Below are 17,500 nucleotides of genomic sequence, written 5' to 3' on the forward strand. Positions count from 1 at the left end.
TGTGATGTCAGAGGATGATGAAGATGATGCTGTGTGATGTCAGAGGATGATGATGATGATGCTGTGTGATGTCAGAGGATGAAGATGATGATGCTGTGTGATGTCAGAGGATGAAGATGATGATGCTGTGTGATGTCAGAGGATGAAGATGATGTCTTGAAGTTTATTGGGATTAAAATAAATAAGTGCAGGAGAAACGACGGTGAAGCGAACGGCCCTCTGTGGAGAGTGTCTGGTTTGTCCGTTCTGGGCTCCTGTAGAAACATGGCGGTGCAACATGGCGGTGCAACATGGCGGCCTCCGTGGAAGCGGACCCGCTCCCTCGGCTGATTCTCAGGTAACGAAAACACAGCGATATTATTTTCAGGAGATTAAACACTGATGGAAACACACAGCTGTAGTATTTGAATCAGTTCGAAGCGTTGAATCTGTTTAACTTCTGTTAATTTTATAATATTACTGATGGACAGTTTCATCATTTAATAAAATATCATTGCTTTTGATCAGCTGATCACAGAATAATTGATTACAACGTTCATTAAAGAACTAAAGTGAAACCTGAAACCCGAGCCTCACTGTAACCAAAGCTCCTGCTGAGAGAATCGATCACTTTAATCACGAATCGATCCTGTTCGGCACCTGTCACGTGAACACGGAGTAAACGCGTTATCTGAGCCAGGCACGAGCCCTGCAGAGGAGCCCGGCGGGACCTCCGCCGCGGAGGAGCGTCAGAAAAGCCTCCCGGCGCGGCGCGCGGCGGGGCGGGGCCTCTGTCGGACCTGTTGTGCGGCTCTCGGTGCGGATCGTGCAGGTTTGTGTCTGCGGGTTACTGGAAGTTTCATCGGGCCGGTTGGACTCCGGCGGACCGCAGAGCAGCCCGCGGAGCTCAGGTGAGTCTGTCCCAGACCACACTGTCCCCCTTTTCACGGCTCCAACTTGTCCCGAGCAGCAGCTGCTGCAGGAAGGAAGGAAGGAGCGTGTGTGAGTCAGGCGTGTCTGACAGCGACGCGCCAGACTCGGTTCAGAAATCCGACCGTTTAAAATGTTTTCGCTTATCTTTCTTTAATTACACCTGAAATAAACGACTGAATATATTTTAAGAATCGTGATGAGGCGTTCTTTAATTCGGCTCCAATAGTTTCATTAAATGTCAGTTTTCTGTGTCGGTTCTGCGGTTTTAATTCACACAGCCGTTTAAAAAGGCTACACAGCGGCGCAGGCTGGAAATCAGCGAGTTTAAAAGTTGAGATTTCTGTAACGGTGTCTGGCTGGTGGATTGTGAGTGAGCCGAATTTAACATCAGTATCTGAAGATTTAAGTCAGGACTTCAGTTTAGTTCTGAACGTTTTGTGTCTGAGTCAAACACTGAAAGTGTTTTTATTACAGTTTTAATAGCGTCTTTCTGTCTGTGTGTGTGTGTGTGTGTGTGTTTTTCGGGTGTTCCCAGCCTGTCCTGGCACGGTACGGCTCAGCCCGCAGCCGCATATTGAATAGCTGACATTCCAACATACGCGCGCACACACGCACACACACACACACTGAATGTGCTGTAGTGTGTTTTTAAGGCAGAAGTGAATTTAGAAGTCACCTTTGCTGACGTTACATAAAGGAAGTCTGCATCACGTGACCTCCTGAGAACACAAACAAAAACCAGTAAAGACAATGACTGTGGTCATGGTCTGAGTCTGACTTGTGTCATTTGACTGTTTAAATCAGTGATTTTCTGGCTGTAGTTCTGTGCGGCTGCAGCAGGCTGTCCGGTGTCATACAGTCTCACACAGTTCATGTTGCTTCATTCACATTATACAGTTATTATTATTATTATTATTATTATGGTACTTTTAGGACACTTTTATTTATGTCTTTTCAAAAGTCTAAGAACGTCACATCTGTTGAGACCCAGAGAACGTTTTTCTGTCTGTGCTTAAAAACTGACTTAAACAATGAATCAGTAATATTTCAGCTCTAATATATATTATAGTGTGTGTGTGTGTGTGTGTGTGTGTGCGTAAATTCAAAAAGCACCTGTGATTAACTGTAAAGTTAAAAACATGGTACATAGGATAAATAATACATCAGTGTTTAATAATAATAATTATTATATTAATTATAATAAATGATTATTATTGGTAGCCTAATCAATAAAACAGAGTTTAAAGAAGTGATTTAAATGAAAGTATTTGATGAGCTCCAGTCTGACCAGTTACAGGTTCTGGACTGAAAGCTGATTGGTTGGTTAAAGTTCTGCTCAGATGTCATTGGTTGTGTGAAGCAGCTGACTGAGGAGGCCTTCGGTGTTTCAAAGTGTTTCTTCTTCGTGTGTTTCTTTGTATAAAAGTTGCATTCTTGTTCCTGCTGATTCCTCCTGACAGTCACTGTTCAGGGTCACAGTGATTAAAGAAACTGTTGTTTTCTGAATGTGATCTGGTGAAAAGACGACCACACACACACACACACACACACACACACACACACACTCTGACACTCAGGTCATGTGACCTGTATGAAGCAGCATCAGTGACATCATCATCACCATCATCCGTGTGATGAAGATTATTTAACTGAAACGTCCATTTGACTAATCTGAAGGATTTAGTCCAGATTCAGATTACTGTTTAATCACCTACATCATCTAATCCACACACACACACACACACACACACACAGTGTTAATGTGCTATAATCTGCAGGTTTAGCTCAACGTCTTCACAGTCAGTCTAAACTGGACTCGCACCAGTAACACCAGTAACACCAGTAACACCAGTAACACCAGTAACACCAGTGGTCAGTCTTTTTCTGAATTTGTATTTAATTGATGCTTTTTATGAGATTGTAAAATATTGCGTAGCTTTTCCTCTTTTGGCTTCTTAAAGTGAAACTTTAACAATCTGAACTCAAACAGCTCACTAACAGATCAGAGATCAGTTTCACGGGTCGGTCAACTTATGAGAATATCATATCAGGACACTTCGCAGTTTGTTTCAGAGGCTCGGGTTGGTTGGTTGCTGATGCAGGTGAAAGGTGAAAGGTGTCACGGCCTTCTGGTTTGTGTTGTTGTCAAACAGGTTTTTCTGTCGGCCTGAATCAAGACCAGAAACAGAACCGCAGCACTTCAGTCAGGTCTTAGAGACAGGTACTGGTCGGGTTTAGGTCTTCGTTCAGATCAGCCGCTCAGCTGCTACCTGGCAACACCCTAACAACCACTAATCTCACCTTAGAAACCAGCCAGTGACATCAGAGCAGTCACCTTGGACCCGTAACAACCAGGTTCGGGCTGACCCAGACCCAGCTGCTCTCTGGTTCAGGATGAATCTGTTAGTCTGAGAAACGACAACACACAGATTCAGTTCGGAAAGTCTCAGAGAGGAGCAGGACTGACGTCTGAATGAAATGTTTACTTCAGTCACCTCGTCAGTCCAGATCCTGAATCAGCTGTTTGGTTCTCACAGAGATCATCAGAACATCGGGCTGACCTGTGATCAGTTTCAGCAGCGAAACATCAGATGTTTGTTGTTTTCGTCTTTAAGACGAACAGATGGAGACTTTGTTTGAGTGGAAGTTTCCTTTAACCCCGAACACGACGAGTGTGTGTGTGTGTGTGTGTGTGTGTGTGTGTGTGTGTGTGTGTGTGTGTGATTAGCAGTCAGTTTCTGATACAATCTGCTCGACCATCTGTTTAACTCAACTTTACACTCTGTTCAGAGTGTGTGTGCTCCTGGGAGTGTGTTGTCACATGTATTATGTATGTTCACATACCAGCACAGGTGCTTCTGTCTGTGTGTGTGTGTCAGTGTGTGTCTGTGTGTGTCTGTGTGTATCAGTGTGTGTCAGTGTGTGTCTGTGTGTATCAGTGTGTGTCAGTGTGTGTCTGTGTGTATCAGTGTGTGTCTGTGTGTATCAGTGTGTGTCAGTGTGTGTCTGTGTGTGTCTGTGTGTATCTGTGTGTATCTGTGTGTGTCTGTGTGTATCAGTGTGTGTCTGTGTGTGTGTGTGTGTGTGTCAGTGTGTGTCTGTGTGTATCTGTGTGTGTCTGTGTGTGTCTGTGTGTATCAGTGTGTGTCTGTGTGTGTGTGTGTGTGTGTGTCAGTGTGTGTGTGTGTGTCAGTGTGTGTCTGTGTGTATCAGTGTGTGTCTGTGTGTATCAGTGTGTGTCAGTGTGTGTCTGTGTGTGTCTGTGTGTATCAGTGTGTGTCTGTGTGTATCAGTGTGTGTCTGTGTGTATCAGTGTGTGTCAGTGTGTGTCTGTGTGTATCTGTGTGTGTCTGTGTGTGTCTGTGTGTGTCTGTGTGTGTCTGTGTGTATCAGTGTGTGTCAGTGTGTGTCTGTGTGTATCAGTGTGTGTCAGTGTGTGTCTGTGTGTATCTGTGTGTGTCTGTGTGTGTCTGTGTGTGTCTGTGTGTGTCTGTGTGTGTCAGTGTGTGTCAGTGTGTGTCTGTGTGTATCAGTGTGTGTCAGTGTGTGTCAGTGTGTGTCTGTGTGTATCAGTGTGTGTCAGTGTGTGTCTGTGTGTGTCTGTGTGTGTCTGTGTGTGTCTGTGTGTGTCAGTGTGTGTCTGTGTGTATCTGTGTGTATCTGTGTGTGTCTGTGTGTGTCTGTATTGTTGTTGTTGTTGGTTCATTTGGTTTTTTAGCTCAAAGATCAAAACAGATCCATTGTTGTCTTTTAGTTCTGGTCCACTTCCTGTTCGCACTTTTACAAACAAACCAGGGGGATTTAACTCATCAGGATCAGAAACCTCCCGGAGTCCCGACCAGGAAATAGTCAGATACACAACTTCCTGTAAAACAGCCATTTGTAGTTTTTACACTTTTCTACAGTTTTTCATCAAACAAAGAGATAAAACATGTTAATCAGTGAGCTTTAGAGGAGCTGGTTACCTTTGAACAGAGCCAGGCTAGCTGTTTCCCTCTGTTTCAAGTATTTATGCTAAGCTAAGCTAGCTGTTTCCCTCTGTTTCAAGTATTTATGCTAAGCTAAGCTAGCTGTTTCCCTGTTTCCAGTTGTTATGCTAAGCTAAGCTAACCAGCTGCTGGCTGTAGCTTCATATTTAGCGTACAGACATGAGAGTGGAATCAATCTGAACATCTGACTCTCAGAAGAGAAGAATAATGTTTATTTAACTTGTTCTTCGTCTTCACAGCAGCGGCTCCAGTTCCAACAGAAGTCGTCTGCTGAATCTTTGAGAGACGACATTTAAAACAGCGTCTCTGTTACTCAGAATAATCTAATCTGATAATCTGGGGATTGATTTTCCTTGAAGCTTTCCTTTTTACCAAAGAAAGTTTACCAATTAGTTGATTAGATTCAACTTTATTTATTTATTTATTTATTGTATGAGGAAGTCTGGAGTGGCAGAGAAGTATGTTAGAGTGGTGCAGGACAGGTATGACAGCTGTAAGACCGTGGTGAGGTGTGCTGTAGGTGCGACAGAGGAGTTCAAGGTGGAGGTGAGTCTGCATCAAGGATCGGCTCTGAGCCCCTTCTTGTTTGCTCTGGTGATGGACGGGCCGACAGATGAGGTTAGACAGGAACCTCCATGGACTATGATGTTTGCGGATGACATTGTGATTCGTAGTGAGAGCAGGTGGAGCAGGTGGAGGAAAATCTAGAGAGATGGAGGTCTGCTCTGGAAAACAGAGGAATGAAGCTCAGCCGCAGTAAGACAGAATACAGGTGCGTCAATGAGAGGGACCCAGGTGGGACGGTGAGGTCACAGGGAGCAGAGGTGAAGAAGGTGCAGGACTTTAAGTACTTAGGGTCAACGGTTCAGAGCGATGGAGACTGTGGAGCAGAGGTGAAGAGGCGAGTGCGAGCAGGTTGGAGCGGGTGGAGGAAAGTGTCAGGTGTGTTGTGTGATAAAAGAGTCTCAGCAAGAATGAAAGGAAAGGTGTTGGAGACGGCGGTGAGACCAGCGATGTTGGACAGCTTAGAGACAGCGGCGCTGAAGGAAAGACAAGAGGCAGAGCTGAAGATGCTGAGGTTCTCTTTGGGAGGGACGAGGACGGACAGGATCAGGAACGAGGACATCAGAGGGACAGCTCATGTTAGATGTTTCATGTTAGATGAACGAGTCAGAGAGGTTAGACAGATAAAGTCAGAGGTGAGTGGTTTGGACGTGTCCAGAGGAGAGACTGTGAATATATTGGTAGAAGGATGCTGAGGTTGGAGCTGCCAGGCAGGAGGTCTCGAGGAAGACCAGAGAGGAGGTTTATGGATGTAGTGAGAGAGGACATGAAGCTAACTGGTGTGAGTGAAGAGGACGCAGAGGACAGGGTTAGATGGAGGCACGTGATTCGCTGTGGCGACCCCTGAAAGGGAACAGCTGAAAGGAAAAGAAGAAGATATTAGATTCAACTTTGTACAAGGACAAGGCAACGAAATGCAGTCGAACCAGAAGAGCAGTGAGCAGAGCAGGATATAAAGTGTGAGCGTAACTGCAGGAGAGAGCAGGATCATGAGAATATTTTACAGGTGGTGCTGTGGACATTACGTACAGATGGCGTTACTATAAACAGAAGTATACTGATGGATCTGTACAGTAAGGAACTGGACCGGACTGTTACAGTGCAGCAGATGAGTTACTGCAGTATTCAGTACAGAGTACTGCAGAGCACATGATGCAGTATATGTAGAAATAAACAGTCCGGTAGTGCAAGTGAACATGTGCTACATGTAGCAAAAGACTAGTGTCGTAAGTAAGTATCGTGAAATCAAACATCCTGTGTCCTCGACGTGTTTAGGTTGTTCTGTCCGCCCTTCGGTCAGATATTCGGCTCATGATCAGATGGAACAGCAGATTATTGTACACGTTTTCCTGAGGATTGACTTCAGTGATTGATTATCAGAATAAGAAATGGTTTGTTCATGTAAAGATTTTTGTGTGGCAACTGTTAGACGTCGCTGATGTTCCTCTGTACATGTTCCTCTGTACATGTTCTGCTCTAAATGTTCCTCTGTACATGTTCCTCTGTACATGTTCTGCTCTAAATGTTCCTCTGTACATGTTCCTCTGTACATGTTCTGCTCTAAATGTTCCTCTGTACATGTTCTGCTCTAAATGTTCCTCTGTACATGTTCCTCTGTACATGTTCCTCTCTAAATGTTCCTCTGTACATGTTCTGCTCTGTACATGTTCCTCTCTGTACATGTTCCTCTGTACATGTTCCTCTGTACATGTTCCTCTCTAAATGTTCCTCTGTACATGTTCCTCTCTGTACATGTTCCTCTGTACATGTTCCTCTCTGTACATGTTCCTCTCTGTACATGTTCCTCTGTACATGTTCCTCTCTGTACATGTTCCTCTGTACATGTTCCTCTGTACATGTTCTGCTCTAAATGTTCCTCTGTACATGTTCCTCTCTGTACATGTTCCTCTCTAAATGTTCCTCTCTAAATGTTCCTCTGTACATGTTCCTCTGTACATGTTCTGCTCTAAATGTTCCTCTGTACATGTTCCTCTCTGTACATGTTCCTCTCTAAATGTTCCTCTCTAAATGTTCCTCTGTACATGTTCCTCTCTAAATGTTCCTCTGTACATGTTCCTCTCTAAATGTTCCTCTCTAAATGTTCCTCTGTACATGTTCCTCTGTACATGTTCCTCTGTACATGTTCTGCTCTAAATGTTCCTCTGTACATGTTCCTCTGTACATGTTCTGCTCTAAATGTTCCTCTGTACATGTTCCTCTGTACATGTTCTGCTCTAAATGTTCCTCTGTACATGTTCCTCTCTAAATGTTCCTCTGTACATGTTCCTCTCTAAATGTTCCTCTGTACATGTTCCTCTGTACATGTTCCTCTCTAAATGTTCCTCTGTACATGTTCTGCTCTAAATGTTCCTCTGTACATGTTCCTCTGTACATGTTCCTCTCTAAATGTTCCTCTGTACATGTTCCTCTGTACATGTTCCTCTCTAAATGTTCCTCTGTACATGTTCCTCTGTACATGTTCCTCTCTAAATGTTCCTCTGTACATGTTCCTCTCTAAATGTTCCTCTGTACATGTTCCTCTGTACATGTTCCTCTCTAAATGTTCCTCTGTACATGTTCCTCTCTAAATGTTCCTCTGTACATGTTCCTCTGTACATGTTCCTCTGTACATGTTCCTCTCTAAATGTTCCTCTGTACATGTTCTGCTCTAAATGTTCCTCTGTACATGTTCTGCTCTAAATGTTCCTCTGTACATGTTCCTCTGTACATGTTCCTCTCTAAATGTTCCTCTGTACATGTTCCTCTCTAAATGTTCCTCTGTACATGTTCCTCTGTACATGTTCCTCTCTAAATGTTCCTCTGTACATGTTCCTCTCTAAATGTTCCTCTGTACATGTTCCTCTCTAAATGTTCCTCTGTACATGTTCCTCTGTACATGTTCCTCTCTAAATGTTCCTCTGTACATGTTCCTCTCTAAATGTTCCTCTGTACATGTTCCTCTGTACATGTTCCTCTGTACATGTTCCTCTCTAAATGTTCCTCTGTACATGTTCCTCTGTACATGTTCCTCTCTAAATGTTCCTCTGTACATGTTCCTCTCTAAATGTTCCTCTGTACATGTTCCTCTGTACATGTTCCTCTCTAAATGTTCCTCTGTACATGTTCTGCTCTAAATGTTCCTCTGTACATGTTCCTCTCTAAATGTTCCTCTGTACATGTTCCTCTCTGTACATGTTCCTCTGTACATGTTCCTCTCTAAATGTTCCTCTGTACATGTTCTGCTCTAAATGTTCCTCTGTACATGTTCCTCTGTACATGTTCCTCTCTGTACATGTTCCTCTGTACATGTTCCTCTCTAAATGTTCCTCTCTGTACATGTTCCTCTCTGTACATGTTCCTCTGTACATGTTCCTCTCTAAATGTTCCTCTCTGTACATGTTCCTCTCTGTACATGTTCCTCTGTACATGTTCCTCTCTAAATGTTCCTCTGTACATGTTCCTCTCTGTACATGTTCCTCTCTAAATGTTCCTCTGTACATGTTCCTCTCTAAATGTTCCTCTGTACATGTTCCTCTGTACATGTTCCTCTGTACATGTTCCTCTCTAAATGTTCCTCTGTACATGTTCCTCTGTACATGTTCCTCTCTAAATGTTCCTCTGTACATGTTCCTCTCTAAATGTTCCTCTGTACATGTTCCTCTGTACATGTTCCTCTCTAAATGTTCCTCTCTGTACATGTTCCTCTCTAAATGTTCCTCTGTACATGTTCCTCTCTGTACATGTTCCTCTCTGTACATGTTCCTCTGTACATGTTCCTCTGTACATGTTCCTCTCTAAATGCGTAGTATGTAGACATGTGAAGTGTAGAAATTTGAAGCGTAGTTTGTAGAAATGTGAAGCGTAGTATGTAGAAATGTGAAGTGTAGTTTGTAGAAATGTGAAGTGTAGTATGTAGAAATGTGAAGTGTAGTATGTAGACATGTGAAGTGTAGAAATGTGAAGCGTAGTATGTAGACATGTGAAGCGTAGTATGTAGACATGTGAAGTGTAGTATGTAGAAATGTGAAGCGTAGTATGTAGACATGTGAAGTGTAGTATGTAGAAATGTGAAGCGTAGTATGTAGACATGTGAAGCGTAGTATGTAGACATGTGAAGTGTAGTATGTAGAAATGTGAAGCGTAGTATGTAGACATGTGAAGTGTAGTATGTAGAAATGTGAAGCGTAGTATGTAGAAATGTGAAGTGTATGTAGACATGTGAAGTGTAGTATGTAGAAATGTGAAGTGTAGTATGTAGACATGTGAGTGTAGAAATGTGAGCGTGTAGTATGTAGAAATGTGAAGCGTAGTATGTAGACATGTGAAGAGTAGACGTGAAGCGTAGTATGTAGAAATGTGAAGCGTAGTATGTAGAAATGTGAAGAGTAGACGTGAAGCGTAGTATGTAGAAATGTGAAGCGTAGTATGTAGAAATGTGAAGTGTCCAAATGTGAAGTGTAGTATGTAGAAATGTGAAGTGTCCAAATGTGAAGTGTAGTATGTAGAAATGTGAAGTGTAGTATGTAGAAATGTGAAGTGTAGTATGTAGAAATGTGAAGCGTAGTTTGTAGAAATGTGAAGAGTAGACGTGAAGCGTAGTATGTAGAAATGTGAAGAGTAGAAATGTGAAGCGTAGTATGTAGAAATGTGAAGCGTAGTATGTAGAAATGTGAAGAGTAGAAATGTGAAGCGTAGACATGTGAAGCGTAGTATGTAGAAATGTGAAGCGTAGTTATTACGACGTGAAAGCTTCCCAATGATGACAGAGGTGGATGTCTTTTCTGGAACTTAAGAGTTCACATTTTTCTATTGAACTCTGGCTGCATCGCAGCACCGCGAACTTCTTCTTTTAGTCAAGATGGCGGACACACACACATTACATCCTGTTGCGCACCTTTCACAATAAAATACATGTTTCTTACAACAGCACAACATATTAAATACAAATAAGTCACAACAGTAGTATGTAGAAATGTGAAGCGTAGAAATGTGAAGCGTAGAAATGCGAAGCGTAGTATGTAGAAATGTGAAGTGAACAGAGTGAGACTATTATAAAGAGTTCGGTCTAGACCTGCTATATATGAAAAGTGCCCTGAGATAACTTCAGTTATGATTTGGAGCTGCATAAATAAATAAAATTGAAACTGATCTTCTCTAATAAAACCATCAGCTGATCTCACGTCAGTTTCAGGTGTGACATTCTCTCAATTAAACTTTTATATTCATATCAGATCAATAATTCAAACTGATCAACTTAATAGTTTTGAATCAGGACCTTCAGTATTTAGATCAAGTCAGATTCCTGTTATTTCAATGTGCCAGATACATATTTAATCAACATTCAGGTAATTATAAATATCAGATCAGACTCGTTATAAGCAGATAATCAATATTAAAGGATCAAGAACAGAAACAAAAAAATGCATCTGGACATCCCTAGTACCCCGGTTCTGATGTGGTCTTTGGGGGTATTCTGGTTCTGCTGTGGTCTTTGGGGTAGTCTGGTTCTGATGTGGTCTTTGGGGTAGTCTGGTTCTGCTGTGGTCTTTGGGGTAGTCTGGTTCTGATGTGGTCTTTGGGGTAGTCTGGTTCTGATGTGGTCTTTGTAGTAAACCAGTTATGCCGTCAGCTGTGTTGTGATGTGATGACATGTTAACACACTTTTTTTAGCCTGATTGTGTTCTTTAATGTAATAGGTCGATCAAACATCATCATCATCATCATCATCATCATCATATACAATTGTTTTACTAAAATATTCTCGCGTCCTTCTCTCCTCAGATTCATGTCTAATCTCGTCTTTCCAGTCAAACTGTATTCAATCACACAACCTCTAAAATTCACTTCACGTTCTGTCTGAACACAACCTGAAAACCTGAAAATGGGGGGACAAACAAGAAACTCACAAAGACAAGTGGAGGGGGCTGGGTGTGTGGGGGGGGGGTGGGGGTGGGGGTCTATTGTTGATCCGAGATTAGGGTGTGGCCTCCGAACAGATTATACTAACACACACACACACACACACACACACACACACGCTGTCGGCTGTCGAGTGTGTCGGAGTGTGAATGAAGCGTCCTTGATCACACCGACTGCTGAGCAGCCCCCTCCCCGTGTGTGTGTGTGTGTCAGATCACACACACACTCACTGACTGTGTGTGTAGCTGGAGGTGATATTAATAATCCATAAAGAAGCTGGTTTCTCTCGATCGCTCCCTGTGGAGTCAACACACACACACACTCTCTCACACACACACACACTCACACACACACACTCTCACACACACACACACACACTCTCTCACACACACACACACACACTCTCACACACACACACACACACTCTCACACACACACACACACACACACACTCACACTCACACACACACACACACACACACACACTCTCTCACACACACACACTCTCTCACACACACACACACTCACACTCACACACACACACACACACACACACACACACACACACACACACAGCTGTCTCACTGCCTGGCAGACAGACAGGGTGGGGGAGTCGTCGCTTGCTGTGTGTTGTTGTAGTTTTACAGCTTTTCCAGGATCACTGGTGGAAAGTATCTAATTACAGAAGACTCATTGCTGCTGCTCCGCTACATTCATCTGACAGCTGCTTCCTTTAACGCAGAGGTTCTCCAACTTTTTCTGTCCCGCTCCCCTTCAGAAGCCGGTCCTGCCCCCGCCCCCCCAGCAAAAGTGGATTTAATTTTTATTTTCATTAACAATACGGCCGATTGAAATAAACCAAACATTCAGGTTAGCAAGATAGCCTTGCTAGCATCAGAACACTTGTTTGTTTATGTCACCACATGGATCATATTCTGGTCTGCTCAACATCCGGCCCCTGCCCCCCCTCTCTACCCCACTGTGAGAACCGCTGCTTTAAGGTGCATATTTGTAAAAAGCAAATCTGTCATTAGGTTATAAAATATGATGCATTACTACAGATTAAATTACCAAGCAGTCTAAAGTCGTTAAGGTTAGCTTCCCCTCCACCAGCAGCGGCATTACGATCAGTAACGATAATCAAATATCACTGGTGCTGAAACAATTCGTGGACCAACAGAACATTTAGCAACTATTTTGATAAACAATTAATAGCTTAAGTCAGTGAAACAGAAATGACAAACTTACACTGTTTCCATGTCTTCTGTTTTTCTGTGTTTTATATCAGAACATCGACGCATCAGGTCACATCATTCTGCTGCGTCAGCAGAACTTTTACTTTGATGCTTCTGCACTTTTAATGCATTTCTGCTGTCACTTCGTAAAGGATCCAAATACTTGGTCCAGCACTGCCCAGGAACCTCGCTGCAGGTCCTGGTGTCAGGACCGGGTCTAGTGTCAGGACCGGGTTTAGTTTTAGGGGTTAGCAGGGTTAACTAGTTAGCAGGATGACAGAAAAACCTGGACAGAGAGGAATAAAACTGTCTCCATGGTTGAAGTCAGGCGTGTCCCTCTGATGGTCGAGGTTTCCATGGAGACGGTTGAGGTAACCGTGGTGATGAGGAGTGTAGCTGACGGCGAGGAGAGAGGGACCTCAGAATGATAGTAATACCAACACTTGTGTGTGTGTTTATAATTGGCTGTGATGAAATATTCTCTTTGATGTTGAAGTGAAGTCAGAACGCCTGAAGAGCCACGAACCAGTCAGCCAGGACCCAGTCAGCCAGGACCCAGTCAGCCGGGACCCAGTCAGCCAGGACCCAGTCAGCCAGGACCCAGTCAGCCGGGACCCAGTCAGCCAGGACCCAGTCAGCCGGGACCCAGTCAGCCGGGACCCAGTCAGCCAGGACCCAGTTAGCCAGGACCCAGTCAGTACAGCTGCCAGTCAGCCAGGACCCAGTCAGCCAGGACCCAGTCAGCCAGGAACCAGTCAGCAAGGACCCAGTCAGCCAGGAACCAGTCAGCCAGGACCCAGTCAGCCAGGAACCAGTCAGCCAGGAACCAGTCAGCCAGGACCCAGTCAGTACAGCTGCTAGAGACCCAGTCAGCCAGGAACCAGTCAGCAAGGACCCAGTCAGCCAGGAACCAGTCAGCAAGGACCCAGTCAGCCAGGACCCAGTCAGCCAGGACCCAGTCAGCCAGGACCCAGTCAGCCAGGATCCAGTCAGCCAGGAACCAGTCAGCCAGGAACCAGTCAGTACAGCTGCTAGAGACCCAGTCAGCAAGGACCCAGTCAGCCAGGACCCAGTCAGCCAGGAACCAGTCAGCAAGGACCCAGTCAGCCAGGACCCAGTCAGCCAGGAACCAGTCAGCAAGGAACCAGTCAGCCAGGAACCAGTCAGCCAGGATACTGTAGTTTTTAGATGAAGTAGAATACAGATGAAATCATTTATTTTTACCTGAAAAACATGTAGACGTGGTAAAAGTATATTTTAGGCCCTGAGTCATGTCTGCAGGCTGCAGCCCAGTGTGTGTGTTACTGTGTGTGTGTGTGTGTTGCTGTGTGTGTCACTGTGTGTGTGTGTGTGTTGCTGTGTGTGTCACTGTGTGTGTGTGTGTGTGTGTTACTCTGTGTGTGTGTGGATACTGTGTGTGTTACTGTGTGTGTGTGTGTGTGTGTGTTACTCTGTGTGTGTGTGGGATACTGTGTGTGTTACTGTGTGTGTGTGTGATACTGTGTGTGTTACTGTGTGTGTGTGTGTGTGTGTTACTCTGTGTGTGTGTGGGATACTGTGTGTGTTACTGTGTGTGTGTGTGTTACTGTGTGTGTGTTGCTGTGTGTGTTACTGTGTGTGTGTGTGTGTGTTGCTGTGTGTGTCACTGTGTGTGTGTGTGTCACTGTGTGTGTGTGTGTGTGTTACAGTGTGTGTGTGTTGCTGTGTGTTGCTGTGTGTTGCTGTGTGTGTTACTGTGTGTGTGTGTTGCTGTGTGTGTTGCTGTGTGTGTTGCTGTGTGTGTCACTGTGTGTGTGTGTGTCACTGTGTGTGTGTGTGTGTGTACAGTGTGTGTGTGTTGCTGTGTGTTGCTGTGTGTTGCTGTGTGTGTTACTGTGTGTGTGTGTTGCTGTGTGTGTTGCTGTGTGTGTTGCTGTGTGTGTTACTGTGTGTGTGTGTGTGTGTGTTACAGTGTGTGTGTGTTGCTGTGTGTTGCTGTGTGTGTTACTGTGTGTGTCACTGTGTGTGTGTGTGTGTGTGATACTGTGTGTGTTACTGTGTGTGTGTGTTGCTGTGTGTGTTGCTGTGTGTGTTGCTGTGTGTGTTACTGTGTGTGTGTGTGTGTGTTGCTGTGTGTGTTACTGTGTGTGTGTGTGTGTGTGTGTTTCCCATCCACAGCTTCAAACAGAAACACACTTCCTGTGACAAACAGCCGACTTCCTGTCTTTCTTTACTTTCTCTGGGTTTCTGTCCTCTTCGCTGCTGGACAGCTGAGAGTAAAAGACGCAGCAGCATTCTGGGTAATGTAGTCAGGATGTGTCGGAGTGACGCTGATGTTGGTGCACGCTGCCCTCAGAGACCGTGATGAGGAGCACGTTATAGTCCAGAGGACCTTCCTCAGACTTTGAACCGTCAACATAAAGTTCACAGAGACTGCGTTGTGATTGACAGTCCGACCGACCAATCACAGCGTTGCTTTGACATTTGATCTGTTCAGACACGGCAGGTAAGGATGGACTGGCGATGACTGCAGGTGAAGTGTGAAGCGTGGCGGTCTGTAGCGCCCCCCTCAGGACGAGCTCGGGTCACATCTAACCCTTTGAGTCCGTTTCGTGTCTGCACCTGAGTCTCTGTGTTTTACCTGGACCTTTGGTTTGTACAGTTTAAAATGTCCAATCCCTCCGACTGAACTAAAGAAGCTTCGTACATTAAAGTTTGAAACGTTGTCAGGATGTTCTGCAGTGGACGCCGCAGGACTCTTCTGGTTCCTCCGGTCTACGCGGAGAGCCTCAGACCGCTGGGTGACCTCCGCTGATGAGTTCAAGGCCTGCTGGGTATTTAAAAATACGCAGGACCGCTGACTCTTTACAGCAGCAGTCTGCACAGTTTTATTGAAACTCCGGGCTTCGACACGGTGTCTTTATTGAAATGAGCGCCGCTGACAAAGACGGCCTGAACAAAAGGAGTGAATTTAAATGAACTTTATCGAAAGACTCGGGGTGAACAGTGTTAATGAGCAGTCAGGCTTCAACAGAGAGGTTTTATTTAAACAGTCAAAGGGGAACAAAACGACAGGATGAAGTTTAATGAAAAGACCGACTTCATTCAATTGATTCAAAAAGCTTTATTGACAGCACAGAGCTTCAGTGTTTACAGTCTGCTCACGAGAGCAAATGTTTGCAGGTGTACGATAATTACTGTATTTGTGCGATCGTTTATCCCTGTGTACGAAGTACGATCGATAATTCTTACAACTCCTACATTTTTCTTGCCTTTAGAGCTGATTTGGAACCAGCCTGATTATTGATCATATGCTGACCAATAATGTAGAAAACTGACCCTGGATCTGCCATTAATGATCCAATCACATCTCTGCTGACATCTGGTGAGACAGCCAGCGTCACCTCTCACAGTCTCTTATAAACTCTTTGTCACCGCTGTCTGTGGTCAAACCAGCGTTTGGTTTATTTATCCTCAAGTTTGGTTTCATGAAGTGTTTCGCTGTCAGCCGTTTGCTTCCACGCTGGGACGCACAGTGAGTCCTGTAGTCTGCATAATCAATACTGGCCTGGAGTCGCAGTCCGGTCCACTCGTTCACCTGCAGATGTTCTGTGAACCACAACACCTTCAAGCACCTCGCTGTCATTCATAGACATTAAAACCTCTAAAGTCTGGACTTTAAATGTACCATAGTTCCCCTTCAAATATCATCATCATCGTCACCTTCATCATCTTCATCTTCATCATCGTCATCTTCATCATCTTCATCATCATCATCGTCACCTTCATCATCTTCATCTTCATCATCGTCATCTTCATCATCTTCATCGTTCTTTGTAATGTTATTATGTGGTTTTCAGTGAGTCGATGCTGAGAAACAGGAAGTGGAGAATCCTGATGAGACGCTGCTGGTGTGTGTGTTGGTGTTGACAGGCAGTAATCATGTTCGCTGTGTGTGTGTGTGTGTGTGTGTGTGTGTGTGTGTGTGTGTGTGTGTGTGTGTGTGTGTGTGTGGTATAGCGACCTGTTATTTACTGCCTCTTCCTTCCTCTCTGTCTCTTTAACTTGGCTTATAAGCTTGAAACAGATAAATGTGTGTGTGTGTGCGTGTGGATAAATGTGTGTGTGCGTGTGGATAAATGTGTGTGTGCGTGTGGATAAATGTGTGTGTGTGGATCAGTAACATGTAAAGCTACCAGCAGCCGGACGACGGCCGGTGAAGATGCCCCAGTGTGACTGTCCAGATTACAGACTGTTGAATAATGTGCTGTCACTGAAGATTATACAGTCTGAGAGCTACTGAGTGTGTGTGTGTGTGTTACTGTGTGTGTGTGTGTGTGTGTGTGTGTGTGTGTGTTACTGAGTGTGTGTTACTGAGTGTGTGTGTGTGTGTGTGTGTGTTACTGAGTGTGTTACTGAGTGTGTTACTGAGTGTGTGTTACTGAGTGTGTGTTACTGAGTGTGTGTGTGTGTGTGTGTGTGTGTGTTACTGAGTGTGTTACTGAGTGTGTTACTGAGTGTGTTACTGAGTGTGTTACTGAGTGTGTGTTACTGAGTGTGTGTTACTGAGTGTGTGTTACTGAGTGTGTGTGTGTGTGTGTGTGTGTTACTGAGTGTGTTACTGAGTGTGTGTTACTGAGTGTGTGTTACTGAGTGTGTGTGTGTGTGTGTGTGTGTGTGTGTGTGTGTGTTACTGAGTGTGTGTGTGTGTGTGTGCGCGTGTGTGTGTTACTGAGTGTGTTACTGTGTGTGTGTTACTGAGTGTGTTACTGTGTGTGTGTTACTGAGTGTGTGTGTGTGTTACTGAGTGTGTTACTGTGTGTGTGTGTGTTTTACTGAGTGTGTGTGTGTGTTTCTGTGTGTTACTGTGTGTGTGTGTTACTGAGTTTTGTGTGTGTGTCT

At 44.4% G+C, this 17,500-nt stretch overlaps 1 protein-coding gene across 1 annotated transcript in view; it reads left to right on the forward strand.

The window, feature by feature from the left end:
• Positions 1–697: 697 nt before the first annotated feature.
• The window catches only part of plxnb3 (plexin B3), a 97,048-nt gene continuing 80,245 nt past the window's right edge, over positions 698–17,500 (forward strand). The window contains exon 1 of the mRNA XM_044211589.1: positions 698–890. The gene's annotated coding sequence lies outside the window, so the exon portion shown is untranslated. The remainder of the gene's footprint in view (positions 891–17,500) is intronic.

Source organism: Siniperca chuatsi, linkage group LG10 (genome assembly GCF_020085105.1).
Source record: "Siniperca chuatsi isolate FFG_IHB_CAS linkage group LG10, ASM2008510v1, whole genome shotgun sequence".
Classification (NCBI taxonomy): domain Eukaryota; kingdom Metazoa; phylum Chordata; class Actinopteri; order Centrarchiformes; family Sinipercidae; genus Siniperca; species Siniperca chuatsi.